General features: G+C 36.1%; 1 protein-coding gene across 3 annotated transcripts in view; it reads left to right on the top strand.

The window, feature by feature from the left end:
• The window catches only part of LOC129748120 (guanine nucleotide-binding protein G(s) subunit alpha), a 123,811-nt gene that overhangs the window by 20,103 nt on the left and 89,619 nt on the right, over positions 1 to 14,089 (top strand). The window contains exon 2 of one of the 3 annotated variants that reach the window (XM_055742614.1): positions 6,647 to 7,386. The exons of the other annotated variants lie outside the window; for them this stretch is intronic. The gene's annotated coding sequence lies outside the window, so the exon portion shown is untranslated. The remainder of the gene's footprint in view (positions 1 to 6,646; positions 7,387 to 14,089) is intronic. 3 annotated transcript variants of the gene reach the window in all.

Genomic DNA, 14,089 nt, shown 5'->3' on the forward strand with positions numbered 1-14,089 from the left:
TAACTTGAAAACCGCAAAACTTACAAAAATTTTAAAAACGCAAAAATACTTGCATTTCAAAAATAAAAATAGTCCTGTCGTTAAATTTGCGAAAAAAATAAAGTAAGGTATAATCATCATTCGAAGCTCAAAAACCGTCATTTGACCGCCTCCAGTATGTTTAGTGTTAATAAAGGACTAAACTTTCCATTCCAAATGCCACAGTTTTTTGAGGTTCACGAAAACTATTCTAGTACATCTACGGGTTTTTGTATCGATCTAACTTTTGCAGCATATAAATTTGAAATTATACGCAGCCACAAAACGCAAAAGATCTGCTATTTGTTTTCTAAAAAGATATGATGAAAATAAGAAATAAGAATAAAGAATCATTCTCCCTTATATATAAAAATGGGTTTCTATCTGTCTGTCTGTTCCCTATAAACTCGGAAACCATTGAACCGATTACGAACTACTGAATGTTTGCATAACTTGAGAGCAAAAGGTACCAAAATTCGCATTGCAGACTATTTTGGTAAGAGGAATATTTCTATGAATAATTTTTATCCCTCCCTTTTGGGGAGATAGCAATGGGAGAGGATGGCCCTCTTACATTTTTTTTTATGACTCTTTTTTTTTCTTTTTCTCGGGATTTTCATCCCGAAGGATGATTCATCCCTCATGTTTTTTTTTATGACTCGAGAATTAGGGCCCTATTACATAAAACGAGTCGAGCAACTCGACTCGACTCCAGTCACTGACGAGTCGAGCAAAATGTCGTATTATGGTAGTCGAGTGAAACTGATCGAATTGATTTGACTGCTCGAATGGCGACTGTCATTTTTCAAACCGTATTTGAAATATTTCCTCATGTCAAATATCAGCAGGGGTGTCAGGTGTCCCGAATTTTCAGGATTTGTCCTGATTTTCGAGAGGCCTGATTTTTCAAAAACGCTTCAATTGTCCTTATTTTTGAAAAATGCCCTCTAAAATGTCCTAATTTGTCCTGATTTATCAAAAGATATCTAAACTATAACTAAATTCATTGTGAAATGGTGAGAAAATCAAACAAATCTTTTTAGAATTTGCGGTCTCTCGAAAATCAGAACAAATCCTGATAAATCAGGACACCTGGCACCTCTGCTGCAGGACCATACCAACACAAACTTGGCTCGCTTAATCGTGACAGCTGAGTCACGAACTTTCAAGCAGTCGACTCAGTCGAGCTACTCGACTGAAGTTTGACTCGATTCGACTACTATAATGCCAAAATGGATCACTCGAGTAAAATGACTCGTGACTCGTCTTATGTAATAGGGCCCTTAATCTAGCAATTGGAACCAGATTTGGCTTGCATGGATATTAAAATGCGAATTTTTTTTTAATGCATACTTTAGACCTATCTCCGTACCCTAGGCTGTAATGGGTCACGGCGACGGCGTGCATTACTGTGTTTATGGAAGTTGAAGGTTTGGAAACAGACTCTAAACTAACATAAACCTGAGAGGGCGGTTGCACGTAGCCTTATTCGATATGAGATCATAGAAAATAAATTAAAAGGTGATTGAATATCGTATACTTTTTCTTTGATGATCCATGTTGATAAGGTGAATGGGAGTTGAAACACTTGCCCTCCCTTCCGTTGGACAACAACAGCATTGCGCAGTGGAAATATCACAATTTGTTGTTTAAATGTTGATATTTCCACTTTTCCATTATGCGCAAGTTAGATTAGAATAGACAGTATTGTAAATGAATGATAACTGCCAAAACTAGATAGGCAATTTAATTGTACAAGAATTAGATGGATGAGGATGTTAACAATTGGCATGGTTAGGTATTCAATGTTCAATGTGCTACTAGGCAAGGTAAAGTAACAGTTTCCTTCTCCCCAATGCTCTAGTAAGTGTGCATTGGCGGTTTATGAATTTCGAAGGCTTATTCTTAAATCAAGCATTTTACAAGAACTAGAGGCTTATTGGATTAAGGTGCTGTTTAGATAGTTTTCTGTCAAAAATATTTCCTGTGCGTTTCAAAACTTTTTGATAGAATTGTATATTTTTTGGTTAGGTATGAAATTCAAATAATGAAGTAAAAGATAGATGATAGCACAGCAAAATAATATTGGAGATTTATAAATAGGAGTGTAATTTATTTCATCCGAAAAAGATTGAAGAAAGTTGTTCTGTGAAGTTGTAAATGTTCGAGATTTTAGAAGAACAGCATAGTTCTTTCTCGTTTTAATACTTTTTATTTGTAGTTCGATCTTATAGCTTGATTAGGTTTGAAATTCAAATAAGGAATGTAGAAGATAGAAGGTATGATTCTGATAAACAAGAACCTACTCGTGCAGGAAAATAATATCGGGGTTTTAAAAATTGACATTCATTTCAACCAAACCAAAGATTGAGGAAAGTTGTTTGAGAAGTTGTTCAAAATTAGCAATGAGGTTTTAGAAGAACAGCATCGCCATTTGCATTATGGTTTAAATCCTGTTATTTTGATAAGTCAATGATAGTACAAAAGATATTGAACATGCAATTCATAATTGTATCTCTATATTATTTTTTAATTTCCAAAACATTTGGTACAATTATTATTTGTGTTTAGCGAAATTCTATTAATTGCTGCATTGAGAGATAGCTTCTTATCTAGATGTTTTGTTCTGAATTCGAAAAATATGTTTTTTTAGTCAATCTAAAACGATAATAAATTCAAAGTTATTGCATCAAGTAAGGTTAGGTGGCAGGTAGGGATAACTCAACTACGGTAAGATAGTGAACCCTTCTGACAATGATATCGAGACGTAAGCATATGATAACTTTTGCTACCATACTGTTACTGCTCGGTTGAATTGGAGGTTGGGTTAACTCGAAGCTCATGTAGGGCCCAATTGTCCCAGTCCGTCGAGCACTATCTTAACGCTTCCCTAAACTGGTGCTTCAGAACCCTCGGGATCTGTTGCCGCTATCCTACTCTAAGCTATTCTACTCTCATGTAAATTTTCCTCTTCTGTCCCCCGATCTGTTTTTCCTTTCCGGGTCAGCCAGGTAGCTCATAAACCCATACAAAAAAAAAAAAAAATGCATACTTTAGACCTATCTTTTTTTCCAGTGGAGAGAAAGTAAGGGAGAAGGAGGCTTCCATACAACTTTTATAGCATTATTCAGTAACTATTCGAGTAAATGAAACAAAATTGGCATGGAGGAATATTTGAATATGGGAAAAAGTTCTATGATTGTTTCCTACTCTGATTGGAAGGATAGAAAGAGAAGAAGGGGTCGCAACATTTTTTTCAATATTTGATAACTGATCAAGCGAGGGGAATCAAATTTAGAATGCGAGGGCTCCCATACAAATTTTTGCTTAACTGGAAAAATAATTGGGATAATGGAACGAGGGCTGGGATACGGAAAAGTCGGTTCCTCGATCCCAATGAACAAATAGTTAGAGGTGAAGTAATTTTTTTTTTTAAGATCTCGACATCTTCAGATGAAATCCATCGTATTTGGTATGGAATTGTATTTTGATACGAGTAATGTTCCTTCAATTATGGCACCCTTCCCTTCTTCCATAGAATGAGATAGAAAGAGGAGACGGGAGCCTCATGCATTATCCTATAGAATAAGTCACAGGAAAAACAACTTTAGTAGGGGAGGATATTTGGGATGTAGAAATGTGTCTATTCGAAAAACCTCCTTTATTCCAGTGGGGGATGACTAGGGAAGAGGGGTGCTCTCAAACGATTATTTGAAAAACTAAAAAAATTATATTTCCCGGGCGGCTTTCAGCAGCATCCGCTGTGCACTGCCCGGAATCAGTTGTGCTCAAGATATCTGCGAGTTGGATCAAATTCTAATCATCGCAACAGGTATCAAATTAAAAACGTTACATACACATTTTTTCACAAAGGAACCGGGCAGCGAACAAAGAACCAAACAAAGAACGAATTGCCAACCAAAAAAAAAGCGGAATGTGTAAAAGCACAACTATGTACCTTAGTAATTCTTGATGTTTTTCAACGAATCTTGATCCCGAGTGGAAAAAATTTAATCTTAGTGTGTATAAGGAGTGTTCATTTTATAAAACGGACACTTTGTTTTGACGATATCTTATTCATTTATTGATCAAATTACATAGAGTTTCTGTAAAACATTGCCAAACTAATCCAGAACAAGAAGAAAGTGAGAAATTTAACCAAAAGTTTTCAACGATAAAATTGGTGCACTTTTCCTCGAACTCCCCTCATAAGCCTCTTTACAGTTTCCGGCTGTCTTTTGTCCACATTTTCTTGAACTCGTCGATGGACTGTGCTTCTCTACCATCCTCCCGAAGATTGCGCTTGATGATTGCCCAGTAACGCTCTACCGGGTGCAGCTCAGGACAATTTGGCGGATTGTCCTCTTTCTCAACAAAACATATCTTGAAGGATTTCAGTAGTTTGAGAGTAGCTGAAGCGTAGTGTGCGGAAGCAAGGTCAGGATAAAGAGGAACGAGGCGTTTTTCGATGCATTCCTTACGATAATTTTCACCATTGATGGTACCTGTTGTGAAATATGGCGAACTTCTTTCTCCGCAAGAGCATATAGCTTGCCAAACAAGCACTTTTTTGCCAAACTTTTCGATTTCAATGGATCGCTTATCATGAGGTACTTCCTTACCAACAATTGCGTTGAAAAATTACGGCCCAGGAAGAGCGGCTGTGTCCAGTTTGCAATAAGTTTCATCGTCCATCAAAATGCAACGGTTACTTTGCTTCTTCAAAATCGTATCCAGTCTCCGACATCGCTGCTTCGCTCGTTCGTGCTGTTCCGCGCTCCGTTCAGGATGTCTCTGCTTCCTGTAGGTCTTAATGTGGTTCCTTCGTTTTATGTTTTCTACGGTCCCAACGGAAATTTTCAGTTTCTTGGCAATTCTTCGAACAGAGTTGTGTTCATGTGACATCAAAAGCTTAACACATTTCTTCTCGATTTGTGGATTCACTGTGCCTCTTCTGGTTTCGGATCTTGGCAAATCTTCAAGAATAAGGTACTCTTCAAACTTCCTGATGATTTGATAAACCGCAGACTTCGATCGTTTCACAAGCTTTGCAATATTTATACACTATAGTTCATCTGAGCAGTACTTTTGAATTACAAAAACACGGGTTTCTTTATCAATCCGTCCCATTTTATGAAATCCAGTCGCTTTCTCACAAAAAAATATGTCAGTGCTTTGTCAACAAACTTTTATACACGATGAAACCAGTTTCATCAAATTTGGGTTAAACGTCAACTTTTTATCGTAACATCTACGTGTCCGATTTATAAAATGAGCACTCCTTACTCACTTAATTTTTCTGCTGAAAATTACAGGACGATTTCAGGACAGAAAATAATCACAGGAAAATGACTGTCAAAATTATCTGTAGATTCGAAACAGTATCCTGTTCTGGCTTGCAGGAAGTTTTGAAATTTGCGTGTAGGCTAGAGACTGCTTCCTCACAAGATTTATTTGGAATTAGGGTAATTACTATACAGAAACTTTTTTTGATCATTAGAATATTCATTTCTAATTCGAAATTAAATGAGAGAATAGTGGGTCCAGGTGCTAGTTTGAGCTTGTTTCTTGCCTGAAAACAAAACAATAAAAAAATATATCCATAGACGAATTGTGAAATATTTTGAAAAATTTACCTTTTTCTACCTTTTCATCGGCCCGTTGGCCAAGGAACCTGGTAATGTATTGAAGTATCGAATGCTGCGAAAGATAATTCGATGTCCCGTTATCTGCGAGATTGAACTTCGCCTACGCATCAGGCGAGACAAAACTGCTCCTTCCTCATGGCTTCAGCACCTTCTGCTGTTTGACTGAACTTTGGCCGCACAAGGTTGTATGCATCTTTTCTACAGAAGCGAACTTATGAGTAATTCGATACCGATAATTTAAGTAACCTACTGCACTTTCGTTGCTGAATTCGCCGATGAAAGATTGATAACATCGAACATACGGAAACTACACTTTATTGCGCACAAGTAGAAAAGAGATGAACTATGAAAAGCGCGAGAGAAAACGGTTGCCAGCTCCGACGATCCACCGTGATACACGACGATCGTTCGAGCATCTGTGCATTCGTTGAAATTTCATCCCGAATTTCAGAATAATGGGGAGTCCCGACATTCGGGAGGGTTTCCATTCGAACTTTGTTTAATCTTAATTATTTTCCTGTGGTTCGGAGAGACATTATCCCGAGCAGGGATAATGCCATCTTAGTATTAGTATATATTAGAGTGGCAGCCAAATGGGTCATGTCGAATTTAGCAAAACGACATGTGCAAAATTTCAGCTAAATCGAACTTGATGTAGGGGCGCTCCAAAGCGCTCAAAGTGTCGATTTTTTAATTGAAATAAAGACAACAAAACAAGCAAGTGTACCAAACAAGTGTAGCCAAATGTGAGCTTTGGATGTTACTCTTTAAGCTTTGAGGTCACATCCTTTGGTTATTTGTGTTACATTTGATTCTGAATTGAAATCATATATAAAAAGCGGGGTCTGTCTGGAAGAAAAGTTCCGAGATTTCTCTCGTTGAATAACGAATCCAATTTCTGAAAAAATAGTGTTACTGAATTTTTTTTAATTTTTATCATCTTCTACGAACACACCGTGTATTGTTAACCATATTTTAAGTGGCCACCATATCCAGCCCATCCAGTGAATGGTATCCAGGGACTAAGAAGAAACAGAAGAAGAAAATGGGGAATGAGCAGCCAGAGCACATTGATATCGCGTATCGTCATCATCGTCGTGGTGCATGGATGCGAGGGAATGGAGCTTGCTAATGTTATGTGTGCTTAACAATTGGACCGATGGATGTTGTTCGTCCGGATAATATAACGTGTGCTACTGCTTGTGGTCCACCACCAACACACCGCGACGATTAAATAAAAAGTGTATTTTCGTCAGAATGATGCTAATGAATTTGGTACCGACGACGACTACGAAAGATGCTACTAGGTACACTGCGCTGAGGACGGAGAGCGTTCTTTTTTGTGCATCGCCAGTTATGATGGTGCGGGTGTAATGTGTGTATGAAAATTTAGTGTCTGGAGGAAACACCCACGTTGCTGGCCAAGCCAGAGAACCAGAACCAGTAGAAAGATGATGATCAGGATTTTTTTTTCTGGTCCTGCTGCTTTAAACCTCTTTGAGAGTGAAGTGAAGTGAAGTAAGAAAGAGAAAAAAAAAATGTAACGACAGGAAGTGGTTCGTAATCGAACTAACCAACCAAGATATTGTCGGGGTACATGCACACATGTTTCTTCTTCCTTCTTCGGAGGCCTTCTTACGTCAAATTGTTTCGTGGTATTGACGGGGTGATAGCAGTGCTGGCAGAAAATTTTTGGGGGCACCAACCCACCTTCAGGAACGTAAGTTATGTTATTGTGATAAAAACATTGGAACCATTCAAGGAAGAACTCATAGGGATGAATCATCCGAAAGGATGAAACTCCCAGGAAAAGAATGGAAGAACTCAGGATAGGTACTGGATCCACTACACGGTTCATATGAGGTTCTTCAAAATATTGAAATTTGCGTTTATTGAAAATTTTTGCGGGTTTGTGATATAGCTCAGTTGGCAAGTCAGTGGCTCTTGAGCGAATGTTCGTGAGTTCGAGCCCAAAAGTTATCATTGGGTTCTTAAAATGAAAAAAAAAAACAATTTTTTGGAATTTCCAATAGCAACTGTTTTTGAACTTTTATAAATCAACATTTTTCGGATTAATTCAGCAGCTACATTCAACCTGTACACAGATTCTGGATATTACTTAGTAGAGTAGTAAACAATTAAGTAAAGTTGCTTAATAACTAAATATTCATTTTTGAGTTTGAACTTTTTTGTTTGCAACCCCCCAAAAGAGCTGGAAATCATAAATTTAACAAACGGCTTATGTTCTTTCTTTCGTTGATATCTCATGTTTCACTAATACTTCCCACCACCTTTGAAAATGTGAGCTGTCAATCAATTATTCGACTAAAGTATATGTTATTGATTTGCGAGTCCTAGGAAATCTATTGGTGAGCTTAAATTTTAATAATAGTGAGGCTGATTGATTCCATGGAAGAAAAGAATGTGAAAGGTTTAATCAAGCGTATCGAACATTTCGATTGTGGACGTGGACAAAATATTAAAAAAAAAAAACAAACAGTTGTCCACCGGTAAAATGAACAAAACATGGTGGTCAAATCGTAAGCTAAATTGTTGGACTGCGAGCAGGGTAGAATTCTGAAAAGAATAAAAAAAACGAAATGGACTGCAAAACGACTTTTTTAGTTGGCACTTGGCAGATTTGCAACCAGAAATTTTTCGTTGACAAGTCTCGCCTGAATATTCCGGAGAAGAACATGAAGAAAAAGTTGAAAAATTTTATATCCAGTTTTCAAAATAGCTGGCAATTCGTGGAAACTGCTTATCAGAAACGATTGTCACAATAAATGGTAAAATATATAAAGAAGAAATATTTTTGTCACGTTACATAAATAAGCACTGTAACAGTTATAAAGTCTCTTGTTTAATCAAATCGAATCAAGAAACGAGAAGATAAATTTGATCAGTAGGGGAGATAAGGGTATAATGACCACATTAAGAAGGACGCTTATTTAACCATAAAAAAACAGCTATAAATTGTGAGTTACTTCATTGTTTCATGTTCAGACACTAAAAAAGTCTATTTCTTCAGTCAAACATGAAAAAGTAGATAAAAACGTTTGAAAATGCATTTTTAAAAGTTTTTGCAACCTGGGGTAGTTTAAGCACCATTAATCGGGGCACGATGAGCATTTTCTGCCGTAGAATGTAGCAGCGAATTCAATTTGATGAAGTCAACTGACTTATAGAGCTACAGCTTGACTTGTTTCATCTGACGATTTGGCCTATTGGTTAGGTGCCGGAGATGTAATATTACGTAATCAGTAGACTCGAGTTCGATTTCCGGTCGTGGTGATTTTTTTTTTCATTTATTATTCATGATCGATACATATCGTACTAAACGATAAGTCGTAGATCTATCAAACAAAGCAATAACAGAATAATGTATGTCTGTTTGTAGAAAACAAACAATTTACATACACTCATACATAAAGTTTCTGGTGCTTAGTTTTGCGGATGATGCTACTATCCGACCAGGAATCTAACTCGAGTCTTTTGATTACCTCTCCTAACACCTAATCAATCGTCAGATGAAAGCTGTGGCAAGCTGTGGCTCAGTTGACTTCATCGAGTTTAATTCGCTGCTAGATTCTACGGCAGAAAATGCTCATCGTGCCCCGATCAATGGCGCCCGAGTCAACAAGTTAAAGTAAAAAAGCGTTTTAAAATTGATTATAGTGAAAAATCAAAAATTTAATGATGATGAATATTGAGGAATAATGTGTGCATCATGTTGCAGTGCGTATCTTATACATCAAGATGATGATGATGATGAACTTATTTGCCGGTGCTCGAAAATTATTATTTTTCGTCACTTGAAAACCTAATTGGTTTTTTTAATATTCCTTTAAAGATGTTAAGGAGATTTCTTTTTTGTTGAAAAATTAATATTATAGAAACTACAAAACTGTTCCTCGTTAAAATTTACTTGAGGAAATTCGTATTTTCGTGGAAAAGTGGAGTGCTCGTTATGCCCTTATTTCCCCTTTTTTATTTCATTCTTAAAAGTATTTTAATAAAAACTAAAAAATCAAAATTTCCAAAAAAAGTTTTGCCTCTATGAACAACTATGGTGCATATCAAAGCAAATAAACGACGTACAATCGCGAATAGTCCAATAAATCGATCCTGGGATTTTCATTCTTGGAAAATACCGTAGCCCAAATCCAAGCCCGGATTAAGGGGGTGGGGAACAACGGGAGTAATTGCCGAGGCCCCCTGGCTCAAGGGGGCTCCTTGAGGAAGAAAAAAATATAACATTACTTTAATCATACTGCTTTAAGCTCTAGAAATCAAGCCAAAAAAGAATTGAGGCGCTTGGGATCAGAGGGGTGCAAGTGCCTAAATGATAGTTTCGCGCTTCAAAGTTGTGAAGGTGCTCGATTTTTCATATATTTTTCGACTTTGAGCAGTTTTAATTCAATCAAAAAAGTGTTCGAAAAAATTATAAAAAATCCGTGTTTTGCCCCAGATGTACATTGAAACATGAAGAATCGTTAGGTATACTTAACTCAAAATTGATAATTTTCGCACTTGCACCCCTCTGATCCTGAGGGCCTCAACGGAAATGAGAAAATTGGAATTAAAACGCAAAATATAACAGTGAAGCCCTATTGAAATAATATATCTTATAAATATTTTCAATATTAGTTGAGGGACCCTCTAGAATAAGAATTGCAAAATTTTACCCACATTTTATTGGCTGGGCAAGTCAGTACAACTATTTTCAAATCATAGTAAATCCAGCAAAATATAGGCATTTTGGTTTGATTTTTTTTACACAAAATCCGAACAGATCAAGCAGAATCCCGTATTATATCGAAAAAAAGTCTAAAACAAAGTGACCAACACCAAATGCCTCAAATTTTCATTTTTTTTTTATTGAAACTTGTCAACAACCTACAAAGCGATTTTAAAACTACCAAAAAACAATTAAGGTAAAGCTAAAGAAAATTTAGACCAATTTGAGTTTTCTGTTTGAGCCAGATCATAGTTTGCTTTACTTGACCAGTCCACTTTATTTTGAAAACCCATTTATATTCGAATAAATCTTGGAAATCTGGGATGCCCTTTATGTATTGTGCGAACACGAAATTATTGCAACACCAAAAATGTCATGCCAATTTTCTTATGATATTTCCAATCAAACCAGAATTTAGTGTAGTCCTATACATATATTTACTTCAAAAATCAAAAGAAAAGTTAATTGATGGAGCCTTGCGTGTGAAATTGAACGCATTTTCGCTTGATGCCTTCCATCAAAGTCTTTACATGTCATTCGGTAACAGTTTCTCAGTTTTTTTTCATATTCTTAACACTAGAAAGACCGTACCAGTCAAAATGACTGGTTGGACACTTTGTTTGTTTAACATCTTTTGCATACTTCGCTTTAAAAATTCGCAAAAAATACGACTTTTCATGAATTTTGAATCTCTACAAAACTGTGTATTTTTTATTTCACTAGCTCTTTTAGTAAGCGAGAAAAATTTCGCCATGGACACTCGGACCGTGACCAGTCAAAATGACTGGTAAAATTCACAACCCTATAACTCAAACAAGATAATTTTTTTTCGCTTGCTTTTGGTTTCATTTGCAAGCTACATTCAAGACAATGAGTCCTAGTTGATTTATGGTGGGCAGAAGTGTGTCATTCGTTATGAAATTATTGATTTTCGATGCGAAGTCGTGAAGATTTGAAGAAAAAGTTCTCGGATTGGCCACTGTGTGGCGCTTCAAGCACTTGACTCCCAATTTTTTTGGTCTGTTTTGTTGCTCAAATATAATCGAACATTCTGTCAAAATTTGGCGAAATTTCATCAAGATTTGTAAAAGTTATGTTAGATTTAACACATGTCCATTCGAGTAATCGAGTAGTTTTAGGTGATAAATATGTTTTATACTAAACTAGAATGAGTAAAATTATTATGAATTGAGTGCTTATTTATTCAAATTTGAAGACATCAGCTATGAAACTGAATAATTTAAATGATATTTCGACATGGGTGCACGATATATTCTTATATGTTGGTTATCCACCATGGGTGCACGGATTCACCGCAGTTTCTGCCCAAGTATGTATTCACATGCATTTTTAGATTATTAGGCTCGACAAATTTCCAATGGAAGTTCACTTACAGGTATTCCGGCACCCGTGTATATACCTGGCCAGCTGGCAACTGATTGAACATTCTTATTTTAAGAGGAAACACATCTTACCTGTCGGCAACTTATGGGGTTTGAACCCAAGAATTTTCTTGCCGATACAAGGAATCGATCCCAGTACACCTGGCATACCTAGACCAGACTCGCGCCAGCCTATCTGATAGACCACATCGGATGCGGATATTCCAACATGGGTGCACGGAATAGCTGCAAATTCGCCGTTGTATATTATATAGAGTGAAATAGTTTTCAACTTGCTTCAGAACACAACATATTTTTAAGTTTGATATGATAGGTATTTGAAATGCATGGTAACCGTTTTCCTATTTCTTGGATGTTGTCAGATCTTATCAGATAAATGTACGATTGCAAAAACCTGTTTTGTAATAATAAATAAATAAATTTATTATTTCAAGATAAAATTGAAATATTTCTTTTCCAGGATTGACAAAACGGAACTTTAAATAAAAATCGTTATTTAAATCATTATGTCAGAACATGAAAGACATGGTTTCGACTTTGGTTTAGTTAAGATTTGTAAAAATGCTTTTTTAAAATTTGCAAAAAGTCCAATATTTGATTAAATTGCGGTGAATCCGTACACTCATAGTGAAAAACCATGTATATAACACACATTTTTATTTGAATCTATAAAAGTCTTTATTCTTTACTATAAATTGCCTGTTAATCTTCGCGCACTAGATTTTATATTGGACTGATAACGGTCCACCGGATTCGACAGGTCCCATCAATGGGAATCGCACGGCGCGCACAACATAAGGATGTGATATGGTAGCCAACTGGAAGCGAACCAGTTGGGCCAAGGAAAAGATATTCTTGTATCGTTAGAGTAGTCGGTGGTTCTGACTGGAGAGATCCAGCAGGGTCGAGCTCTAAAACCAGAACTAATTGTTTTATTGATTCCTTCAGTTTATATAGTCTTCTTCAGTTTTACAAATTGTATGGTCATCAAAAATGAGTTTATAGTAAATCCCTTTGGAGGAGCGAAACGACTGGAGTGACAAAAGAGTTCATTCAGCAGCATCGATAATTTGTTTTGATCGATGCCGTTCGATTCTGCTCAACTGCGTGCGCGGGGAGATAAGGAAGATGAAAATAATGCGCTGTCGATCTAGTCACGAGTGGCTACTGTATGTGCCGTTACGATCATTGGCTATAAGATGCTTATGTTTATATTTTGATTAATTGGTAATTAGGGATGCTACACCTTCCCCCTTTTGGAGAATAATGTAATGAAATGAAGTTATTTAAAATTATTGTCTCTCTCCAGTTGTCCCTTACATTGTACGTTTATTTGGGATTTAGTGTTTATAATTTTTTTTTACTTATTTATTGGTAGTTCTAACCGAATTTCGCACTCCTCAGCATTAGCTGGGAACTTTCACCTACCTCTTCGTTTTACTTATTTTTTGAGTTTATTATTTTTTGTGAGAGGTTAGGCTCGGTGGAACTCTACTTAAGATTATTTTTTTTTCTGCGTTTAGCCTTTGATAATCCTATTCTTGTGTATTACAACTGATTTTCCTGTTTGTAAGTGTTCGATTTCACAATTTGGTTCGTTTATAGATATTATTTTATATGGTCCAACATAGTATGAATCCAACTTCCTTCTATTTTCATTTTTTAAATAGACTATATCATTAATTTTGATACTTATACTGTTTATACCTTTAGAATTGAGTTGATCTTGCCTTTGACGTTTGTGCTCTATTAATTTAAATTTGGCTATTTCATGAGATTTCTGTAATTTGTACTGTAGTTCATTCTTGAAGGTGTCAAAATTGTATATTGGTTCATTTTTTAATTCAATGCTGTCTTGTGGTAAATTTGCTTTTCTTCCGAATACGAGTTCAAAAGGTGTAAAATTATGATCTGTATGCGGGGTTGTATTGTATGTGAATTCATAGTATTTAATCCAATCATCCCAATCTGATTGGTGCTCGTTAGTGAATGATCGCAGGTATTCATTTAGACACCTGTGATTTCTCTCTAATGATCCAATTGTTTCAGGATGATAAGGTGTTGAGAAATTTTGTCTGATCTGTAATAGATTACATATCTGGTCAAGTACTTCATTTTTATATTCGGTTCCTTGATCAGATCGCATTTCTAGGAAGTTTCCATAAATAAGAATAAAGTTTTCAACTAAAGCTTTCGCAATAGTTTTAGCTTCTTTGTTTGATGTTGGTATAATTACTATGTATTTTGTTAAATCGCACTGAACTGTAATGCAGTAACGA

The sequence above is a fragment of the Uranotaenia lowii genome, chromosome 2 (genome assembly GCF_029784155.1).
Source record: "Uranotaenia lowii strain MFRU-FL chromosome 2, ASM2978415v1, whole genome shotgun sequence".
NCBI classification, from domain to species: Eukaryota; Metazoa; Arthropoda; class Insecta; order Diptera; family Culicidae; genus Uranotaenia; species Uranotaenia lowii.